General features: G+C 38.2%; 2 protein-coding genes across 4 annotated transcripts in view; one reads left to right on the top strand and one right to left on the bottom strand.

Moving 5' to 3' along the window:
• The window catches only part of CEP89 (centrosomal protein 89), a 1,387,439-nt gene that overhangs the window by 1,327,224 nt on the left and 39,169 nt on the right, over window positions 1–21,046 (top strand). The window lies entirely within an intron of this gene.
• The window catches only part of LOC122810311 (E3 ubiquitin-protein ligase RNF182-like), a 28,381-nt gene that overhangs the window by 2,049 nt on the left and 5,286 nt on the right, over window positions 1–21,046 (bottom strand). The window contains exon 2 of the mRNA XM_044081876.1: window positions 1,944–1,990. The gene's annotated coding sequence lies outside the window, so the exon portion shown is untranslated. The remainder of the gene's footprint in view (window positions 1–1,943; window positions 1,991–21,046) is intronic.

Raw genomic sequence — 21,046 nt, 5'->3', positions numbered from 1 at the left:
TAGTCCTGCATTGTTCAAATATTTAAAGCAGATGTATGAAATTTGCTTCTTCTCCTGTATGCAAATACAGGAATTGTGAACGAGTGGCACTGTTTTTCACATCCATGAAGCTTGCAAAGAAATGACCTGATAAACTGTGCAGAGCTGAAACAGTGTAAAATTAGCTAAAACATTTATAATAATTTCTGCATCTTTTGCACATATGTACCTGCTGCCTATGTTCATAAATTCCTGAGTAACCTCATATATTTTGGTAGTTTGATGGTAACTGCCACTCTGAACTAATACGCTTTAGAGAGAACTTGCATGTACTTGTCAGCCCCACTGGCTAGCAGCTTAAAGCAAGTTTGCCAGTAGTCTTACTTTGTGGGTATCCTTTTATGGATACCAGTTTATGGCTTTTATAAGTATGGAAAGGGGTGGATAGGAATGTAAGAAAATGGAGAGATACCAAACATAGTAGGACAATATAAGAAGGCTGTGTACTGGAGGTGGGATGTTATAGGTGATTTTTCTGAGTAGGGATAGACACCCTTTTTCTTAAGTATATATGAGATGTAGATGTGGAAGCAGATATGGTAGTAATGAAATGAATGAGAACTATGCAAAAGTTAAGAGTCTTCATAATAAAAATTGACATACAGGACAGACAAATGTGGGTAGTAACAGTAAGTTGGGTGTACAAATGGAAGGGAAGATATACAGAGGATGGAGAATTGTTAACATAGAGGAGTTGTGGGTTTAATACAAGATGATGAGTATACACATGATGGGGGATGAGGGGAACATAGGACTGCAGCTACTCTTACTCCAGCACACAGACTGTCATAAGCAGCCCTGCCCAGAGGGTCCTGAACAGGCAGACCCAGATGTGAAGGGTGCCAAGATCTCCAATGGTTCAGTGGTCAGAGCTGACTAGGTCAGCAAGTCTTGCCTTCAAACTACTATTCTTTCATATGGGCCCCACTGCCGCTTCACAGCCCTCTCTACAGCAGCCTTCACCATGTTCTGAAGCTCAGGATTTTGGCTGTCTAGGCTGCTTCACTGTAGGCTGCCCGTTGGGGAGGAGCCACCACTTCTACAATGTGAACCAGGCCTGTGGCAGGTAGGGGGTGGTGTTCTCCCCCTCATTTGTGAGGACTGCAGTAGAGGTACTCTAGGCTCAGGTCTATATTATATCAGCGAAGGCTTGTAAATTGACCCAAACACTTCAAAAATCCAAAATGCCGAACACACCGATCAGCGATTTGTTTTCCCCAGGGAAAAAAATCATTGGTCCATAAAAAAAAAAAACAAACAAAAAAAAAAAGCAAACACAAAATAAAGTGAGGGTTTCACCCCCGACACCCTCCCCCCTATGTGGGGGGTTGTGCCCCCCACACCCCCCCTACTTAAATATACCAACTCTGAGATTGCACCATAGTGGAGGAAATGGCAAAGTCACTGGGAAAAAAAATCGCTGTTTGTGCTTTTGGAATTTCACCATTTCGGTAAACAAGTTCGATTAAACAGTGTTCGCAACTTTAAGCATTTGCTTATATAATAGGAACCCTCCAGGCTCAACTGACTCTGTAGAGGGAGAAAAAAGTAGGAGAAATAAACAGGCATAAATAATGAAATGCAATAAATGTAGCTTTTATCTTACAGTATTAATTTGTATCAGTATTATTTCCCAATACTGCAGTGATACCATTTTATGATCCTATATTTTCAATCTAGATATTATGGTTTTCTGTGTATGTTCAGTAAATGATATTATACGATGGCATCACATGATTTACATATTTTAACCACTAGTATACACTACTTGGTGTAATAGTAATGTATAATATATTTAGCACACTAAAACAGTAGTTTTATAAATGATAATTTTTATTACAACTTGCTATTAATTCATTTGTTGGATACAAGTATTACTTATGAGGTCAGGGGACCAATCTCACCATCCTCCTGTGAAAGAGGTGGTAGTTGAATGTGATCTGTTCTTTAACTACAGAAGAAGAGAAGACAGAGAAAATATAATTAATAAAATTCCATACATTGTTAGTTGCAGAATACATTTTCACTTGTAGTTCTGTATACGATATTAATTATTTGATTTTTTTTTTTTTGCATTTTTCATATAACTGCTTCCGTACTAATGTTTGTGGTAAGAAATGCATGTGTTATAAAGTAATGACCCCCCCCCCCCCCAATACTCCTTTTACTGTCTAACTTTGGTAGTCAGTTTCTCTCTACCTAAACTAAAAATGCAAATATATTACTGATTACATATAGGACTGCTTGTTTATGTAAATGTTTTCTTCCTTTCCTCCCATCCAGCCAACAAAGAAAATGCAAATGTAAGACTTCTTTCCATTACCAGTTGTCTTATAGGTAAGACATGAGCATGGGATGTGATTCTCAACATTGCAACTTGCTGTGCTAAGGACGGCCTGCATCTCTCATTGCAAGGCTTTTGCATATTGGCTATAGCATTTGCTGCCCTCCTAATGCCTTTTCTAGGCAGAATCCAGCTGATGTACATTCAAGTGTAACATATCAGTCCCAAATTTGGATTGCATTACGATAGCTGTCCTTAATGCCAGAAGTCTGAACAGTAAATTGCCTGATCTTGAGGCACTTATTTGGAAAACATTCATATCTGTCTAGTTATTGAAACTGGGTTTAAGTGTAAAAAGAGCACTCCTTCTATACTGGGGTTTTGCTCTTTTCCTGCTTTCAGTCTCAGTCACCCATCTGTTGGAGTCTGCATATTTGTCAGTGGATAGTATACTGATAGAGATGTGACATGTTTGGAAACTAAAACAAAAAATCCTTTACAATTTCAAAGGAATAATTATAACAAAAATAATTGTTCAAATATTTTAAACAATTGCTTGCTTATTGATAATGCTGTCCAAAAAGTTCAGCCTGAGTCATACATACCAGAATGCGGCTTTGCTGAAATTGACAAACTCTAAAGTTTCGATAGCAGCAGCAGTTCTGACCCTTCCGACTTGAAGTACATGGTCTTGTTGTCGGTATCAAATGATAAAGTTATGAAGTGTTGGGAAGTTTTAAGTACTTTACCAACACTTTTCAATTACAAATTATTATAGTAATAAGGAAACATATCAAAACAGTGTTTAGCAGTATGCATGTTATTTTGTGTATGCTGACTGGTAAAGCTGCACTTAACATTTTATCCTTAATTATATCTTGCTGAATGTTTCTTTGATGAAATGGACACAATGCAAACTTGTGATCTATAATTATTTTATATATTACATACTGCCGATTTACAATAATTACTTGAGTGACTACGAAATACATTTGTGTAAAATATGCAGAGTCTAACTACATCTAGGACATTCTTACTTATCTTAATATTGCATTTATAGTAAAGGTATTATACTAACTAAAGTACTCTGGGTATGTCTCTTTGCCTTATGTTACCCAGTGGACAAGCTGACGTGCCTGTCTGCACTGCAGGTAGTCATACCTCTGATGACACGACTCACCTGTCCTAGGTATCCCAGTTGCTGCTGTTAATCTATCTACCAGATTTGTCTAAATGTCCTCAAGCATATTCAAGCCTGGCTTTTATAGATGTGGCAGAATAGGTGAAGGAGAATATTAAGTTATTTTACACACTAGCTTGGTGCCCTGCCTTGCGTTCTGAAAGAAGCAGACATTTTCTTGGCAAAGTTCTATGCAGAATGCTTCTTGTGGCATTAAAGTTAGACTTCTGCCAAAATCCAGGCCCAGGATGTTAGAAACAAAGAACAAACTAACTAACTAGTCCACCTTTTCATTTTAAACAGTATCTGGTCAATCCTGCCAAAAATAGTAAATAATTAAATACATAAATTATCCGGTCGACCCTACCAGGAAAAAAAATTACAGAAAATATCTGGTTGACCCAGACAGGACAAAAATGCAGTATGTATATCTGGTTGGCCCTGCTGGAAAAAACAAACAAACCAGTCAGAAGAACCCATTATCTTTTTCACACTTACCTGAAAAGAAACTATCTGCTGTCAATGTGGATTCGTTTTTAATTAGCTGTAATAAAATTCATGCCTTGGAAGAAGACTCCACTGCCGCTCTCTCATTCTCGCTCATTGCTTTACCCAAAGCAAAGAGTGGGAAGAGAGCATGACACCAATTAGTTTCTAGTTAATCCAGACTGTTTTTAAAGCAGTCTGGCAATGGTAACAAGAAAAGTAGGTGTGTTTTTTTTTAAAGCAGAACTCAAGTTCTGTGAATATTCGCTACATTTAACTAAATTAGAGAGGTATTATGAGCCACCCAGCTGCTCCCCCTCATGATCTGCACACTAGGTGAATGCCCTGGGTGTTATAATCACTGCTAAGATGCTTTTTAAATTGTCATGTGATTTTAATGTCTCTATTTGATTGGATTGCCTTGCATTTAAAAGTTTGCCTGCTTTGTTACTTTTACTATGGTCTGATGCAGCAGTATTGTACACTGTGAAAGCGCTTACCAGTTCTTTATTAAAGTTAGTTGCTCAGACACTGTGGCAGCCTGGAATTTATTTTGGTTTGTAAAGCTAAAGTTTATTCCACAGCATCTGTTTCTGTATTTACAGCCTTTTTCAGGAACTATTCTGTAGAAGAAATTTGTGCAATTACTAATCAACTAACTGGATTCCTGGAAGAGTGTAAACCAATGTGTGTATGTACCTTTAAGAAGCTATCTAAGGGCTTGCACAAGGGTATGCATACTGAGCATGTGTGAGCCTGACTGCCATTTTGTACTAAGCTGTTGAGATGTAAGCATGTATGTCTGTAAGGTCTGTCTGTTAATCAGTTCATTTATATTTTATGATGCTGCCATCCATCCTGGTGTGTTTCTATGTAATAAAGTATCTAAATTAACCATTGTCATCTATGTTAGAGAAGGACAAGTGACATGGTGTCAGAAGAGGCATGGCTAAATTGACTTGTTGCCAGAAAGAGTTCCAGTTTCTTCAGTTTGAGTCTGAGAAGCACCCAGTTGGTTTTGGAGGAATATATAGGAGTGAATCATCCCTACTGCATGTATAATTCGCAAAACAGGTCAAAAACGAATTTCAGATGTTAAAACTTGCTCAAATAATTTTTTATTTGCAAAATATGAAATGAAGCATACAGAATGCTCTAAACGATATTTAAATAAACCAAAATGTCCGATATTGATAAAAATATTCGAATTACAAAGGAAAATGTTTGAAATAAAATCCAAATTGCATAAAACAAATAAAATGAAAGGAAATGACCGCATTTTCACTGAGCATCTATTTTTCTTATTAACTAAAGATATCCGAGTTATCAGAAGTGTGTAAAGTGTTTGCATGTTTGTGCAGTATTACAGTAAAGTTATTTCAAAAGATCAAGCCATTTCATAGCATATTTTGCAAAGTACAGTATTTTGAAGAGTTTATTGTGCATTTGAATGTTATTATGAGCTCTCACAGCACAGTTTGTTCATACACAATTACGAGAGTCATATTTTTAGTGTGTTTGTGCATACTTTGCTGGCATGGCAGATGGATTTCGAAAACCCAGTGCACTTGTGTTTGACAATAATATTGCAGAGATCTGGAGAGTGTTTGAGCAAGATTATTACTTTTTCATACAGGCTACATGTTCTGATAAAGATGACCGTACAAAGGCATTTATTCTACTTAATTTAGCTGGGTCAGAAACCATTTAAAGTGAGTGTTTTATTTTTATATGTACCTGCTTTCTTTGCAGGAGAGGGGGAAATCTGTCATATAGTTGTACTGGCTGAATCAAGGGAGGACCCTGAGTGCTTAAAATGTAAATTTAGAGAAATGTGTAGCTCCCAGACAAACATTACAATGGAAAGGCACTTATTTTATACAAGGGATCAAAAGCTGGTGAAACACCTACAGCATATATAACTGATTTGAGGAATAAGGCTAAAATGTGCAGATTTGGAGATTTAAGGTATGAGTTGATAAAAGACAGATGTGTGGTATTAAAGATGATGCTGTGAGAAAGATTTTGCTTTGTGACAGAGATTTAACTTTGAATAAGGCCATTGAGATTTGTCAGCTATATGAGCTTACAGAAAAGCACACAAATATGCTTATAAATGAGAGATGCGTGCTTCTAGTAACTTTTAGAGCTCATGTTGATAGTGTGCAGCACACAGTTAAAAGAAACAGGCCCAAGCATATGGCAGCAACTGTAGCCCCTGCAGCACCCACTGGTAAACCCCAGAGCTTTCTAGCAAGGCCCAGAGTGTTCACAGTCTCAGTGAAGCATAAGAGTGAGTCAGCAAACTCAAAGCATGGACCACAACCTAGTTTCATTGCCAACTATCATAACTGTGGTGGAAATTGTGAATCTAAAAGGTAAAAATGTTTAGCTTTTGGTCAGCAATGCCACAAATGCAATCAGCGTAATCAGTTCAAGAGGTTTTGTAAATCAAAAGGCATACATTCTTTTATTAAAAGGGAACATTTCAAGAAAAGAGTTGATCAATTAGAAAGCCGTGACCCTACTTTTTATGTTGATGGTGTGTCAGTGCTTCATGAACCAGTCAGTGCAGTAGATTTATGGGCAAAGAATGAAGTGTTGTGTACTGTTCAGATAAATGGAAAACCCAAAGAGCTCAAAGTTGACACAGGTTCCAAGTGCAATTTTATATCAGCAGAAACATTTGCTAGAATGTTTAATGGTGAAAGACTTGATTAGGCAAGTGTGTGAAGCTTGTTGCTTATGGTGGTATAGAAATTCAGACTAAAGGCTCAGTAGTGCTTTCTTGTTACTCTGCTGGGAGAAGCTACAACTTATTATTTTATGTGGTCAAGAGGCATGTCCAGTCATTATTAGGGCTCAGAGACAGTTTGAAAATGGGGCTACTTTCATTTAATAAGGAAGTCCATCAAGTTAGCTTGAAAGACCACTACTCTAATTTCGCCCAATATATTTTTTCTACCTATGCTGATCTTTTTGAAGACAAATTAGGCAAGCTTCCAGTTGTGTACTCCACAAAGTTAGACCCAGCTGTCAGTTCAGTTCAGTTATCAGGCCAGCCCAGAAAGTTCCAATAGCTACGCAGGACAGAGTCAAAGCTGAGCTAAATAAAATAGTGCAACAAGGTGTGATTTGTCCAGTAGATGATCCAACTAAGTGGGTATCTTCCATGGTGGTAGCTCTTAAGAAAAGCTCAGATGACATCAGAATATGTATTGATCCACGAGATTTGAACAAAGCACTAAAAAGACCTCATCCAATGCGCACAGTTGAAGAAGTTGCAGCTCTGATGCCAAATGGCTGTATTTTTTCAATCTTAGATGCAAAGAATTCATTTTGGCAAATTCAGCTTGACAAGAAATCCTCATTGCTAACTGCTTTCAGTACTCTGTCTGTTTGGAAGGTAGAGATTTTTGAGAATGCCATTTGGGATAAATTCTGCAAGTAAAGTCTTTCAACATGCAATGAAGCAATTTTTTTCTGAGTATCCTTGTGCTGTTACAGTAGACAACATACTAGTAGGAGGTAACGGTGAAGCTGAGCATGACAGAAACTTCAGAAAAGTTCTGGAAAGAGTACATCAAGTGAATCTTAAGATCAATCCACAGAAATGCAAATTCAGGATACAAGAAGTTACTTATGTTGGTCATTTATTCACCAGTTCAGGCCTACGACCAGACCCCTCTAAGCAAACAGCCATTCTTGAGATGCCAGGTCCAGACAATGTTCAAACCTGCAATGTTTTCTTGGCATGGTTACCTATCTAGACAAGTACATTCCAGACTTGAGCCAACTTTCAGCACCACTTAGAGATGACATGCAAAGATGCATCATGGTCTTGGTTAGAACAACACCAAAGAGCATTTGATGTCCTAAAACAGAGAATTGCCAGTACACCAACTCTCAGATACTATGATGCTCACAGGCCAGTCACGCTTTCATGTGATACTTCGAGATTTGGTCTAGGTGCAGTCATTCTACAAGAGGGTCAATGTGTTGCCTATGCATCAAGAACTCTTACCCAAACTGAAATGCAGTATGCTCAGATATAGAAAGAGCTTTTGGCAATTGTGTTTGCATGTTCAAAGTTCCATGATTATGTTTATAGTAGTCCTATTCAGATGGAAACAGACGACCAACCTCTAGTCACTATTTTGAGAAAGCCTGTGCATACAGCTCCAGCCAGATTGCAACTTATGATGATGAGATTGCAAAAGTATAATTTCACTCTTGTCTACAAGAAAGGCAAACTTCTTTATCTTGCTGATACATTGTCCAGATCACCCAGAAACACCACTGAACAGCATGAGAATGAGAACCTTATTTTGAAGTCATGAAAGTGAGACATTTTTCTTCCACATGTCTTGAGCTGAGAGATCACACAGCCAGAGATCCAGTTTTACAGAGGCTCAACGACTTTAGTCAGCAAGGATTGTAATCAGAGCAATCTAGTTTACCTCAAGAAGTGCAGCCTTATTTTCCATACAAAAATGAGATGTTGTCTGACAATGGTATCATTATGAAAAGTCCAAAGTAATTGTTCCAAAGTCCTTGCAACAAGTGTATATTATTGTCTTGCATCACGATCACCTAGGAGCAGATTCTACCAAATGAAGGGCAAAGAGGTCTAGTATTTTGGCCATCTATGTCGCAAGATATTGAGAGAGAGTATTATCTTGTTCTGCATGTAAAAGTACTAAGTCACATCAACAGAAAGAACCACTTCAGCTAAACCAGATTCCTGAACTATTTTGCTCGACAGTAGATACTGACATTTTCGAATGGAATGGTCAACATTATTTGGTGTTAGCAGACTCTTATTCCAATTGGTTCGAGACTGACCTACTTCCTAATCTAGCATTAAATGCTGTCATCACTAAGACGAAGTATCATTTTGCAGTCCATGGTAGTCTGCACAAAGTTATTTCTGATAGTGGCACACAGTTTATAAGCCAACAGTTCAAAAGATTTGCTAAAGTGTGGGACTTTACTGTTGTCACGAGTAGCCCAGAGTGTCTGCAGTCAAATGGTTTGGCAGAATGTGCAGTTAAAAGTGCAAAACTGTTACTAGAGAAGTGAAAATAAGACAACGGTGATGTTTTCCTGAATCTCTTGTATCTCAGAAATATTTCTCATGATAAACATCTTGGTTCACCTGCCCAGGGACTTCTGTAGAGACAAACCAGAACCAAATTACCAATCGGTAGTCAATTGTTGGTTTCATGTGTCAAGAACAACAGGTCAGTAAAAAACGATCTGTTGAAGAAAATCACCCAGGTTCATTAAGCATGATCTGCCCTTGATTAATCCAAACTGAGAAGAGTCCAATGTTTAGAGGTTCCCTATGCCCAGACTGATGAACTCCATGATAAGTCTTTCCATAGATTTGCATATGAGGCTGTTCAGACTTAACTGATCTGTAATTGCCAGGGTCTGTGGAAGGTCCTTTCCATTTGCTTGGTACGAAACCTGTATGGAGGCTGAGATTGAACAGTGTTGTTAGGGATGTGGCTAAATCGTGCTTCGTGATATTTAAGATGCATCAGGTATATTGTCAGGGTGCATCGATATCTTTTTAGCTTCTGATAGTACGTTTAGGACTTGGTCTTGAGTGTTAGCTAGATGTAGGCCATTTTCAGGTATATCTTGAGGTTCAGATGGAGGGGAGAGATGGATAAAGTTAAAGCTAAATTTATCAGCCAGAAGGTTTGCTATATCTTCAGCCTCAGTTTAGGTAACATTATTCATAATCAGCTCAGCGCATTGCTACATTGTGCTTTTGAGATTATGAACATAACTAAAAAAATGTCTTGTGATTGTCTTTGGCATGGGCAATTATTTTAGCCTTAAACTTGGCTTTGGTCGATTTCATTAAGCTACTGAGTTTATTTATTTTAGTGACAAGTGCTCTAGAATTCTGGGAGTTACTCTTCTTACTTTTGGTCAAAATACCTTTTTTATTGTAAAGCTTGCCGATATTATGGTTCCACCATGTGGGTTTGTTTCTAGGGATTGCTCTGCAGTTGTTCCTATGGAGTATAGCTGCAACTGTGCTGTTTACATGTTGGTATAGTGGGGTGGTGTACATTTCTGCTTATTCAGACCCATTAACTGGTTTTGGTGGAGATTTAAAGCTTGCCAATGCATCACTTATGAGTTGGTAGCTTGTCTTAAAGAAATTCTAAAGGTACCTTGGGCAGAAGGGATTTTGGGTTTCAGTTTTATTTCAGTGCTTTATGGTCAGACCTAACAAGTGATGAAGATAAGCAAGGGAGGGTGCAACATGTTCCCTTATTAGTAAGGACACAATCTAAGTTATTCCTCCAGTGGATACTCTGGCTAATTGTTCCAAGGCATTTGTGTTGATAAAGTACAGGAATCTCTGTGCTTGTGCACTAGTGGTGGTATATGTTTCCCAGTCTATAGATGGCTAGCTTAGATAACCTAGGAAAATGCTATTGGGTTTAATACTGAGTGATTCTAGTTCCTGTAGACAGGTGTTGTTCATAGGTGTCCTTCGTTTGTCATAGAGGGAGTTCTGTAGCTAGCTAATATATGGTGCAGGACCTTTCTGATGGTTATTTGGGCATGAAGAAGCTCTAGTGCATCATGCTGCTTTACCAGCCTTGATGTGAGTCTCTCCTAGATGTAAATTGAGACATCTCCTCCTTTTCCCCCTGCTTCACAGTAGCTGGTCTAAACATGTGGAAGGTGTTATAGCCCTGCACAGCCAGAGTGCTCTCTACTATTTTAAACAATGGCTCATTCACTACACAGATGTCAGTTTCTTCTAGGGTGAGAAGGGCTTGTTGTGAGTGGAGTTTCTGGTTCATTTTCTTAACACTGATCAGTAACACCTTCATATTTTCCTTTGCTTGTTTCATTATGTTGGTAGGTTTATCTGCTTGACATTGCCTAAAAATGGCACTATGGGGGGGTGGACAATGTCTTTGCCAATAATCAAAAGCCTAGAGGGGACAAATGCAGGCCATCCCTAATGAAGAAGTATGGTCTGTCAATCATATCCTGCCAGGCTGACAAATATTGGACCCCCTTTGAATGACACCAAAAACTAAGTCAGTTATTGAAGTCAGTTGTATTTTGCTCATATTGCGGCATCAGCCTTGGAGAAGGTAGAGTACTGCTTAGTGCTAGGTTCATACCTGCCTTGGACACGCAGTCTAAGAGCTCCATCATGTCTCCGTTCCTATAATCCAGAGAGGTACAACCCAAGCCATTGACGCTGATATGAACTATGACAGAGGCATACTGGTATTTGCTGTTGAAGGACTTGAGTGCATGCATGATCTTGCTAATCCTGGCACCAGACAAGCAACTGATCAGCATTCTTTCCTCACTCATCCTGGTAAGGGGCACATCCGTATGTCTTACAGTGGAGTCACCTATAACAAGAATGTTTGTTTGGCTCAATCCCTGCCTTAAGGGCTCAACATGTGTGGCTTTGGGACTCCTTGTGCTATGTGAGGAAGTAGGCTTAATGTACTTAAAATGCCCCTTCAGGGCAGTTAGCCCAGTATTCACCTATGAATCTGTAATCCTATTGTAGTAATGGCAGCCAGCATACAGGAAATGTAATTTTGTTTGAATGGTGCAAAGGTATACATAATATACAGTGGTGTACTGTGAACACCAACGCTACAGACTGGGTTGCTGTATGGCATAGCAGTGGAGCACTCATTGTAGCAGGGAACACAACTACATAGTAAGATATGGTGTAGCTAACATACCTTACTAAGTAACTGTTGCAGACTACTCCATACCCTGCCATGATGCAGCACAACAATTCAGAATTTTATTTGTTTTCATTCGTTGGGGAATGCAACAGAGCTAGGGTCACTACTATAATATAGTATTGGATAGCTATTATAGTAATAAGCGGATCTGGCGCTGTTTGAGCTTCCGTTGGTGGCAGCTTGAGTGAAGCGGTGTGTGGAGGTGGGGACAAATGTGGTTGCCGTACCAAGTTTGCCTGTAATGCAGGAGACTCCATGACTGGTATAACATTACCCTCAGTGCAAAAAGAGTACTTTAACTCCTTTTGATTACTACTGTGCTGATGTTGCTGTTCAGCTCTGTAAGCTGAGAAATACATCAGTAAGGAAGAGAAGTTGGTACAGTCAGGCAAGACACGAACGTGTAGGTACAAGATTCTGGTCCAGTAATTTATATAGTTGGGACCAGCCCAAACATAGCTGAACTATGCATGATCTTGGCAGGGGTTCATTTGTAGGGGGGTGCTCAGGTAATGGCATACTGTGGCTACACAGTGGGTTAAGACCACCTTTAGGAGTTTTATCCATTGCATAGGAGTCTTTATGAATCCCAAAGGGTTTATTATTCCATTGTAGACCGTACCAACCCTACATTGTTAGGCACACAGTTTATGAATTCCACCCTTCATATTTGAGCTCTTTAGGAAATCATCAAACTTGAACATTTTCTTATCCATACTTTAGTACTGCGTTCATTGACTGAATTCTTTATTTCCATGCTGAACTTCAAAAAACTGAAAAGATCTTGTATAGATGATTTAATGTCAGCTGTCTGGATTTGATCTTATATTTCTTATTCTTATTGGCACAGATTCTTTCTGAGCCTTCAGTTTTACATAATGGCCTAAAAAAGAAAACAGTTTACAAAATGTTTGCTTCAAGATGGTCTTTCTGTTTCAGACTCAGTACATCAAACATTTGAACAGACATTAAAATTATATTATGTTGCAGTGTCTAACTTCAGACTTCCATTATTAATTTTGAGGTTTTCCTCCTAGATTTCCAGATTAGTTTCTGGTTGAGGTTTTACTATACTTTTTTGTTTACATCGCGGTGGTGGTGCTGCGGTAGCGTTGCTGCCTCACAGTTTGACGTTGCCCATTCGATTCTCAGTTAGAGCATCTTCTGTATGGCGACATGCGTGAATGGGTGTTCCTTCGTTGAAGGTTGTGCGTTAGGCCTGGCAAGCCAGCACATAAAACTCTACTGCCAGTCATTACCGGAGTTCCGCTGTGGCGACCCCTAACCGGGAAAAGCCGAAAGACACAAACAAACAAACTCTTTACAGTTTGTGTTTGCTTATCATAAATCAAACCCACAAATGACTCATTTTCATGACTGCACTCTAATACATTCAGAATTTTTGACTTAAACATTTATATCATTGTACATGTTTTAGCAATATTATTCATTTTGCCACAGCTTCTACAGGCTTATTTAATAAAAGAGCAGGTTGTTTTTCTTGATTACTTGTTTGTAGCCTTATCTGTTACCCTAAGCTTCTTCTGGAATGCACTGTATGCAAATTACCTTCTTTAGTGATCTCTTAATTGTGCCAAGGTAATTTAATTTGCTGCTTTTATATCAGTTACATTTTGTAAACTGAATCTGATTCTCTCAACAATCTGTTCTTTGTCTGGTGACTTCTGATATCATGCATGGTTCCTTTTCATTATGATAAATCATGTAACTCACTATATTCACAGTGCTTGGCTCAATTTTTTATAGCTCAGTAACATATGCACCAATAGTCTCTGTGGTACCTTGTACTACTTTCTGTGAAGTGCAAATGTCAGAAAAGCAAGATTCTTTCTTGGCTTGCAGTAACTATGAAACGTTTCTCTCATCAATGCAGTATTCTCTCTCTCGCTCTATTTCTTTTAATCTCAAAATTTGTATAATTACAAACCTTCAAGGCTTTTTTCCCTGCTTTTTACAGCATGCAGAAGTATAGCATGTTTACATTTTCAGGCTTTTGTGAGATTCTGCTCCAAATCAGGAACAAATTAAACTTTTCCTTTTTATTTAGTTTATAGTTCTCAGACAAATTACCCTCAAGATAGAGGTTACTGGGTGATTGCATCCGAACCATTTCTCAGATAAAAGAGAAAACAGCTTATTTATGATTTACTTCTGACATCAAATACAAATTTTATGTGGAAAATGTTATTTTCACAATTTTGTCACTATGTAACATTTTTATATCAGCATAGTTAGAAGAACAAGAGGGGGGTTGTTGCAGTAGAGTATGCTGAATAATTTAAGTAATGATGTTGGATTTTAGAAGAGCAGATTATGTTGCACTGGACAGATTGTTAACGGATGACTTGGGAGACTGGGATCAAACTGAGAGCGTAAACAAGCTATGTAAATGGGTCGGGAAGGATTACTTAGGCCTACGGGCAAGGGTATGAGGAAGAATCAAAAAGAGAAGAACAATGTGGCTACATCAGAAGATAAGGTTAACAATTAGTGCAAAAGTTAGGGATTACTCAACGTGGAAAGAAGAAGTGGGGCTATAGAGGAGACACAGCACAAGGAAGTTTGCAGAAAGGCAGCAACAAAGTTAAGGGCATCGAAAGCTAACATTGAAAAATAATTACTAGAAGGGCTCAAAAGAGAAGCAAGGTCATTTCTAGGTGCATAGCAAAAAGAAACAAGCAAGGGACTGGAATAAAACAATGCCATGCATTACTGTGGTGCATTGTAGTAGACCTGCTGCCATTTTTGCTGCATGTTTTAATAACGGTTCAGCAAAGAACATTTGTGAAGTTGACTTTAGCACACACATTCTTACTAAACATCGCAAGCTAAAAGTAAAGACTTTGGTAGGGTAGTACTTGACTGCTACCATTTTCATTTAGTTTATTAAACTGCTTGGAATTTTGCCTTATGTTTGTAATGTAAGGCACTGATGATAACCTTCCACAAGACTCCTCCCTAAAGAAGGATAATTTAAAGGTGAGATTTCAGCTGCTCACAGCAAGAGGTTCTTCAGCTTGATTCTCGGCTGGAGCACTTTCTGTGCAGAGTCTGCATGTTCTCCCCGCGGTAGAATGAATTTAAAGACATGGAGGTAGGTGTGTGCATGTGTGGATGTGCCTTCCTTTGAAGGTTGGGCGCCGGGCTGGCAATTCGACACCATAGAAATTCACTGCCAATCATTAGCAGACCGGAGTTCTGCTGTGGCAACCCCTAATTGGGAAAAGCAGAAAGAGTAGTTCTTTAAGGGACAGTCTCTTGCAGCAGTACTGTGTTCTTTCCTACCATCTATTTGTATGGATTTGATTTTGAATTTGAATTGTAATGATTACACTTCCTGATGATCTGCTACTTAGAAAATGAGATTGTGTACAGTACTGCGGTAATAAATTTCTCACTATCCACTTACTTGATTATGAAAATTTTTCCCTAGAAATATTAAATATGGTACAGGATAGTGGTGCTTTTATATTGAGCACAAACCACCCAATTCCTTTTCTAGATCCATAACTGGCTTGGCTACAATCATTCTCCATGAGCTCCTGGATACATATCCTTCCTCCTCCTGTATTGGACAGTCTTTGGTAGTCAAGCCATATAGTCTAAGGCTACTGCAGCACTGGAAATGATGAACATAGTACAGTTGTGTAAGTTACACTTATCAATGGCAGTAAATGTTCAGCTTCTTCACTGCTGCAGTAACTGCACTCACTCTTCCTCTCCCTATTCTTGTATATAGTTATTGCAGGGAAATAGATGTTGTGGTTCATAGGAATGTACTGGGCTAGCTACCCTTGTGGAAACTTTGCAAAAACAAACAAATTCTCAAAAAACAAATAAGCGAAAAGATAGCAGATGCTTCCTAAAACAGAAATTTATTAAACATTAAAAGTGGTAAAGTGCTTTTCATCTACTCCATAGCAGACTTTATCAGACCACCATTTAATACAGAGAAGCCGTTAAATACTAGTGTACACCAACAGTTACCACCCCCAATCACAACTTCAAAAGGAAATGATGTAAGCATACTGTTAGTACAAAAAAAATTGTTAAACATACATTATGCTAAAAATATATAATTTTTGACATATACATATAAAAATTAATAAATATAAAACCTATTCTTATTAAAAAGTGAAGTTAATTATTAATTATTAGCTCATCTACTCAAAGCTTTTAACCTTAAAAGACTGTTAATGGCACATTGTTCATTAAGACCTGGCTTATAGTACAATTTTAATAATAATTGCCATCTTAATTCAGCTTTTTCTAAAATTAAACTCCAGGGTCCACCCCTTGGTTGCTCATAAATCTGCTGAATGGCACAAAATTCAAAATTATGATCAACACATGCCTGTGTATGTTTCGCTAAAGCATTAGCTAAATTCCCCCTCCTTATGGCATACAGATGTTCATAAACCCTTTCTTTTAACATTCTTGTGGTTTTTCCTATATAATACGCAGAACATTTTTTACAGTTAGCTACGTATACCACCCCTTTTGATTTGCAATTCAATTTCTGATGAATATAATACTTTTTACCATTAATTTCAACCTGTTCATCTTGATATATATACTTACAAAAAGTGCACATGCCACATTTTTTCATACCCCCACCTTTTTCTTTCCTGTAACATCGTTCAATGAGATTTTTGATATTCCTACCCTTCCTTGCAATCATTTTAATACCATTCTGAAATTTATTGGTAATAATTGATTCCTCATCCAAAAGTCTCTAATTTTTAAAAATTATTGATTCAATTTCAAAAAAATGCACATTAAATGTAGTTATAAAGGCATTAACACAATCAATTCTCATGTTTTGATTAGCCCTGTGCATTTCCACCAATAATCCATCTCTATTGAGAATAGGTACAAAATAACCATTTTCTCCTTTTTTGTTTTACTTTGAGAAACAATTAATTCAGCAAGTCCTCTGGGTAGCCATTACTCAAAAACATGTTTATAAGATTCTTACACTCATCAAGAAATTCATTATGTAAACTAACCATCCTTGCGGCATGCACCAATTGGCCTTTTATAACCGTTCTTTTGTTAATAAAAGGATGGGAGCTTGTATAATGAAGAAAGCTATTCGAATAGGTGGGTTTTCTGTGAATTTTTGCTACAAACCTCTTGTTGACCTTGTCCTTTCTCAGATTCACATCCAAGTAATTACTCTCCTGTCCATCAACATTGTACGTAAACCTCAAAAATTGAGTTGTATTATTGATATATTCCATAAAATCATCCACCTGCTGCTGCTCACCCCTCCATAAAATAAAAATATCATCCAAATATCGCAAATATAGGACAATGTACTGTTCACATGAACTATTAGATATGTGCTTCTGTTCCCATTGGGCCATTACCAATTTGGAAAAAATGGTCCCACAGGGTGAGCCCATAGCAACTCCTACCTTTTGTAAATAATAATGATTGTTGAACATAATATAATTGTTGGTCAAAACCACTTCAAATAAATCAACATATAAGTTAATGTCAATTTGTGGTACTCCTTGTTCACACAGAAACTCTTCTATCATATTTACACCTTCCAGCTGGGGAATCACAGAGAAAATATCTTTTACATCTATTGTTAAAAATAGAACATCCTCTGCATATTCAACTGCATTAATAAGGCTGAGAAAATGCCAAGAAGCTCTACAGATTTGCTTTTGACCATCCAAGTAACCTTTCAATTTACAATCTAAAAATTTAGCACATGCATAAGTTATGGAGTTGTGCCCATCCACTATTGGTCTTAGTGGTGGATTGTTTATATCTTTATGTATCTTAGGTGAGCCAGAAATACAAGGAATGGTAGGTGCAATAATGTGTAAATAATTATAGGTGTCAATGTCGATTCTATTTTCAAGAAACAAGTCATTAAAAAATACTTCAATCTTCTTGTATGCTACATTAAGTGCATTTCTGCTAACTTCTTCATATGTGGCTGTGTTAAGTATCTGCGTTATTTTATCATTATAATAAAAAACATCCATTACCACCAGTCCACCCCCTTATGATTCATGATTCTAATGTTCTGTTACATTAAAAATACAAGTAATTCCGTTTCATTAGAACTCAAATTGTCCTTCAAAGGGACATGCTTATTGCTTAATAGATGTCTAATATCAATTTCACAAGCCTTCTCATACAGAATTAAAGCTGGATGTAACGGTGGATTAAAAGTAATGGTGGTATGCAGTTGCATATCAGAATGGTTGTGAATTTCACCACACATAATTCTAAAATTCAGTTTCCTAAGAAATAGTTTAAAATCCATGAGTACAGTAGCTAAACGTGCCTCAGAGGCAGGAACAAAAGTCAAAGCTTTGCTTAAGAAATCAGCCATCTCCTGATCAAAAAATGTACAAGAAAAATTATAAATTTTAAAATCATGTGCCTCATTAAAAATAACCATAGGTTACCAGTGCAGGTAATGGAGTTTATGAAGGAAATAATGCTAATGTCGGGAGTTTGGCATCTTTTTCAACTGTTTCTTCTCCCAATGGATTAAATTTATCAATGCAACAGCAGTAGGGTAACCCAGGGACTTAATCCATGTAATAATGGTTCCCAAGGGGTACAGAACGCAAATGCAGTCATTTAACAATTTAACATTTTTTTTGTACTAACAGTATGCTTACATCATTTCCTTTTGAAGTTGTGATTGGGGGCGGTAACTGTTGGTGTACACTAGTATTTAAATGATTCTCTGTATTAAATGGTGGCCTGATGAAGTCTGCTATTGAGTAGATAAAAAGCGCTTTACCATTTTTAATGTTTAATACATTTCTGTTTTAGGAAGTATCTGCTATCTTTTCGCTTATTTGTTTTTTGATTGCTTTTTGATAGCCCCCTTGTGGGCCATTTTAAGCCTAGCCAGTTTCCCTTTTTGTGCTTGAATTAACCTATCCCATTTGGTTAGATATTGGCATTGCTCATCACATGGTCGATAATTATATATAACCCCTATCTCCCTCTCTGAAAAATGTACTAGCATGACCCCCCCCCCCCTGCTATTAACAGGGAGCAGGTCCTGGTAGTGCTTGCTAAAACCAAAGACACAACATCAGTGGCCCCGACAGTATCCCAGGATGCCTCCTTAAATATCTGGAAACTTGACCTATCAGGACCACTTAAGTCAGTTTTCAACTATAACCTCAGAATAAGTTTTGTACCATGAGAATGGAGGACTGCAACAGTCATCCCACTTGTCAGGGGTGGGCCATCTACCAATCCTGGAGGCTGCAGCCTTATTGGCTTGGCTACTCTCATGTGCAAGAAACAGTTGTCATGGAGGTGGTAAGTGAAGATTTAAGCAGCCTTCAGACACTGGACACAACCAAGTTTGAGTTTGTCACAGGAGGATCATGGATCTGGTGGACTTCTTTGTGGGGGTTTCCGGGACAATGAATGAGGGGAGGGCTCAGTATGCTGCCTGCCTGGACCTGGCTAAATCATTTTATAGAATGCCCCACTTGGGTATAGTTGACAGACTCACAAAACTGGGTATAGGCCCCTACATAGCTTGCTGGGTTGCCGTCTGGATCACAGCCGGGACTCTGGAGGTCAGGACTGGTGATACCACCTCCACTAGAGGACCAGTCCCTGGCAGAGTGCCTCAGGGCTGTGGGATGGAACTGCTCCTGTTTGGCATCTGCTTCTTAGAGGTGAAGGCTGGTGTCAGGGCATTTGGCTGACTGGGATCACAGATGACTGCAGGTTGCAGGCTGTCAAGGATTCCCTTCATGAACAGACATCTTGCAGGAGGGTCTGGTACAGACAGGTGACTGTTTCTGGGGTCACAAACTGGGGCTCAATGCCAGAAAATGTTTTGTATTGCATTTTGAAAAAACAGCCACCCAAGCTAATTACTCCATTGATAGAATGCCCCTGGGAGTTGGCCTGGTGGTTTGGGATCTGGAAACGTGTAGACAGTGATCTGGCCTTTGACCAATGTGTGGCCAAGGTAGTGAGAGGATCATTCTGCATCACCCAACTTATTAGTAAGTGCATGGCATCAAGGTCCAGGGAAGTCATGTGCCACTTTATTTGGTCCTTATTGGACCCATTATTGAGTTTGGTGCCCCCTTTGATATGTGTCTGTCCAGGCATGTGCAGCTGTTGGAGCACCTACATGGTGTTCTTTGCCAGGAGAATCCAGGGCATGAGCACATTGCCCAGTACAGATTGCCTTGGAGCCCTGTCTCCTACAGTTTGCTGGGAGACAATCTGCACATGGTGTACCAGGAACCCTGAAAATAAAAACAGAGCAATGGGAACAGGTTCAAATAGCTGACATTCTGCTGGAGGGTGTACAAAGGAAGCGAACATTAATTAAAAAATAATTAATTTAAAAGCCCTATAAACTAGCTCAGAGAAAATGTTAAAAATCTGAGATAAGAAATCTTACTTTCCATTCTGAATATGGAAATTACTCCGTTCAGTTCCTGAGTTACAAAATAAAAACTACATACAAGGGTGCATTTCTGTATTGAGCAGACATGTAAATGATCGACCATATGGAGCCAGTATATATATATATATATATATATATATATATATATATATATATATATATATATATAGATAGATAGATAGCTGTGTATGTAGATATGTATTTGATTTGGTTGGGATACTATCTGGGTCAGTAGATTTCTTGATGTTAATTTTTACTGAAACTAGAGAGACTGGAAAACTGAACTTTGAAACTGTCTACGTTGAAATACAGGGCACTGCATGTATTTGCTGCTACCAGTAGCAACCATAGTAATTTATTACTGAATATAATTTCTATCTCTTTGTAATTATCTGAAAAGAATTAATAATTAAGTCTTTTAGGATCATACAGATTTTATAATATTGGAAAATATATCCCAAAAAAGGCTATCTGATTTTGCTGGTTTGCTTTCCATTCACTGATGCATGCTTGTTTTTCTAACACTTCTCATTTAGTGATTGCTGCTGGTCCTAAAATAGTTACAGTCTCTTTTTAGACCTAGGCTGGGAATCACAGATGAGCACTGCCTTTGCAGTACTAACATTCTAGAAGTTTGTTGCATGATTTAGCTCACTGTTTAGCTGACTTGTATCGACATCATGTTAGAAGCACCCACAGCCCCGTTGCATGTAATAATTAATGCTGCTCTACATGCTGTTTGTCTATGATTCTCAGCCCTAGTTTCCTTACTTTTTCCCGTATGTGCTGGGATTCAGTTGATTTGATTGAATGCCATATACCTGAATTCAAAAGGCTTAGCTTGTAGTGTT

The sequence above is a fragment of the Protopterus annectens genome, chromosome 8.part1 (genome assembly GCF_019279795.1).
Source record: "Protopterus annectens isolate FY-2018-M chromosome 8.part1, PAN1.0, whole genome shotgun sequence".
NCBI lineage: Eukaryota > Metazoa > Chordata > Ceratodontiformes > Protopteridae > Protopterus > Protopterus annectens.
This window is presented reverse-complemented; position numbering and strand designations above follow the sequence as displayed.